This window comes from Hipposideros armiger, unplaced genomic scaffold (genome assembly GCF_001890085.2).
Source record: "Hipposideros armiger isolate ML-2016 unplaced genomic scaffold, ASM189008v1 scaffold_58, whole genome shotgun sequence".
In the NCBI taxonomy this organism is placed as follows: Eukaryota; Metazoa; Chordata; class Mammalia; order Chiroptera; family Hipposideridae; genus Hipposideros; species Hipposideros armiger.
Window position 1 is genome coordinate 2,536,030 of NW_017731408.1, and position 2,589 is coordinate 2,538,618.

The following is a 2,589-nucleotide window of genomic DNA, read 5'->3' on the forward strand; positions in this document are numbered from 1 at the left end:
TTTTTTTTTTCTGGAGAAGAGAAGGCAATATTTCAAGACCCCTGGCACAGAAAGTTTTTAAAACATGGTTAGCAAATCCTTATTCTCATGTCACTATGGGCAATGAAGCAGTTTCTCTCTACTTTCCCTCCATTTGCACCTCTTTCTTTTCTCCCCATCTTTTCTCCAACTCTTTGTCTCCTTTTAGCCTTCTTTCTTTCTTTTCTGCGTGTGCCTTGTGCTTGCTCTGGGCTCCAAGGTCATCCTAGCTTGAAGCAACATGCGAGTCCAGAATTGAGGGCATCCAACTCAACCGATGATCGTTTGTATTATTAATTTCCTCAAGTCATAGTTGAAATGGCATCCTTGGGTACATTTTCAAAATCCTTCCCTAAGCCTAGTTGTATTTGTGAATGATTCTGAAAGGAGAATCTCAGCCTGCTATATGTATGCCAGTGTTCTATTTCAATGGGACATTAAGACAACTAGGACAACACCCCTACCAGACCTGTTGAAAAAAAGACAAACATGTCACTACAGTCATTTCGCATCTCTGATTTCAAAGGCCATAAGGATGACAGTTGTTACATACCCTACTGCAGCTTTGACTTGCTGGGGGGAATTTGCTAAGCTGCGTGAAATCAACAATGCTGACTTTCAAACTTCCTTCTTCTAAATCCTTTACTTTTTAAACTATTAAGAGCATGATCTTGCAATCTGTTTTTGAGCTAAGAATTTTTACTAAGGAAACATGCCAATGGATATTTGGAGGCATGCTGAGGTGTCCAATCAATAAAGTTAGTTTTCTAGTTAAGTCAGGGAGGAGATTAAAAAGATTTCTGAAGTATCACATGGACCCCATTCCTCTAGATTTTTTTTTTACAAGCTAAACTTCTAGTTTCTTATTTGTTTATCTGAATGTTTTAAAGTCTCCCTTAGTGATGATGTTCTTCACATCATTCTCAAACAGCCTCATTTTCTCCATAATTTTCCTCTTACCTCAAATTCTCCATCTTTCTAGCAGATCAGATTCCAGATCTCAGCCATGTGGCTGATTTGTAACGAAATCCTATTTTGCATGCTCTTTGATCTAGTACTTCCACTCAGTTATTTCTTTATACTGGCATGTGCAAATATTTAGGCATAAAGGTGGCCATTGGTGCATCAATAATGAGATGAAAATTGGAAATGAAGACATTTGTTGAATAAATTATGAACATAGATGAAATGGAATATTATGCAGTCATTTAAAATGATGTAAAAGATTAATGACATCTTAATATCCCTAATGTATTATTTAGCATAGATAAAAAGAGTTATAGATAGTATCATACCATTTTATTAAAAATAGGTCCTTAGGATTTTTTTTCCAAAGACTTAGTATATACATTGAAATGTAAACAATGTTGTCTCTGAATGATAGGATTAGAGGTGACTTTTATCTTTCTAATATTTTATTTTTTTGCTTTCCTATTTTGTAAAGTTTTTTTGTTTTTGTTTTTGTTTTTTTTTTTAGCTGAGCCATCCTGCCACCTGTTGGCAGCTCAGCGGCTGCTCAGCTTGGGCCAGGACTCGAACCACTATTGCTCAGAACTCAAACTCTTGAGCGAGCTCTTAACCAACTGAGCCACTCAGCCGGCCCTTGCTTTCCTATTTTGTGAATTCTATTTTTTTACTTGTATGTATCTTTTCATATATATATACATATATATAGTATAATTTAAATTTTCTTTTAAAATTAAACTATCCTCTTATTAAGGTATAATTGGCCTTTCTTCAAGAAGTGAGGAGTAAACTAAGGAAGGAATGAGAGAACTTGCAGAGGGTTCAAAGGTTAGTCACAAAAATGTTTTGGGCATGATGGGTGAGTGGAAGTGGGGTTGGGAAGAAGAGGAGAGAAGGAGAAAAAAGTCAAGCTAAAAGGTCTGGGTTATTCAGTTCTATCAAGAAGGCTGAGGAGAGATTTGGTCAATCTTTGGGTCCATAAAGGCATTCTCATAAAGCAGGGGGGTTTGTCTTTCTACAGTGACTCAACAAAAGAAGTGGCTTCAAAGTCTGGTATTAGGAATCTGGGGGGTGGGGGAGGGGGGTTCCTTTAGGAAGTACTAGAAGAGGATACTAAAAGAGTCCTGTAAGGCAGGGGTTTTCATGTGTCTGTGATAGTTTGTTACATGGTAAAGAGAACAGAACCAGTGTTAAGAGCCAAATTTCTGAAGTGGCAAGAGGTCTGGGTAATAGGAAATTATAACTATAACAGGAAATTACTCTAGGGATAAACAAAAATATCCAGGAAAAATTCACTTAAGTTACATGCTCTTTTTAGATTATGGAAGTCAGTGTGCTGACCAGTCTGTACTCATGACAGATCCTGTATCAGATTGTCTCCAGGACACCAAAGGGATCCTTGCTTTTTTTCAAGAGTATCAGAGGTTTGGAGGAGTTTGTAAATCCAACTGGTAATATTACTAGGGAACTTGGATTATACAGAAAGGTTAAGAGAGAAGTACAACTATTTTACCCAAAGAAATTATATTAAAAAAAGAAATAAGATAATACCACCTAACCCCTACCAGGTTCCTGTAAGAGAGTAAAACAATCTTTTTTTTTTTT

The 2,589-nt window shown here is 36.5% G+C and overlaps 1 protein-coding gene across 6 annotated transcripts in view; it reads right to left on the reverse strand.

Annotated features, from left to right (window-relative positions):
* Positions 1–2,589, reverse strand: part of LOC109381996 (uncharacterized) — a 213,148-nt gene that overhangs the window by 49,990 nt on the left and 160,569 nt on the right. The window lies entirely within an intron of this gene.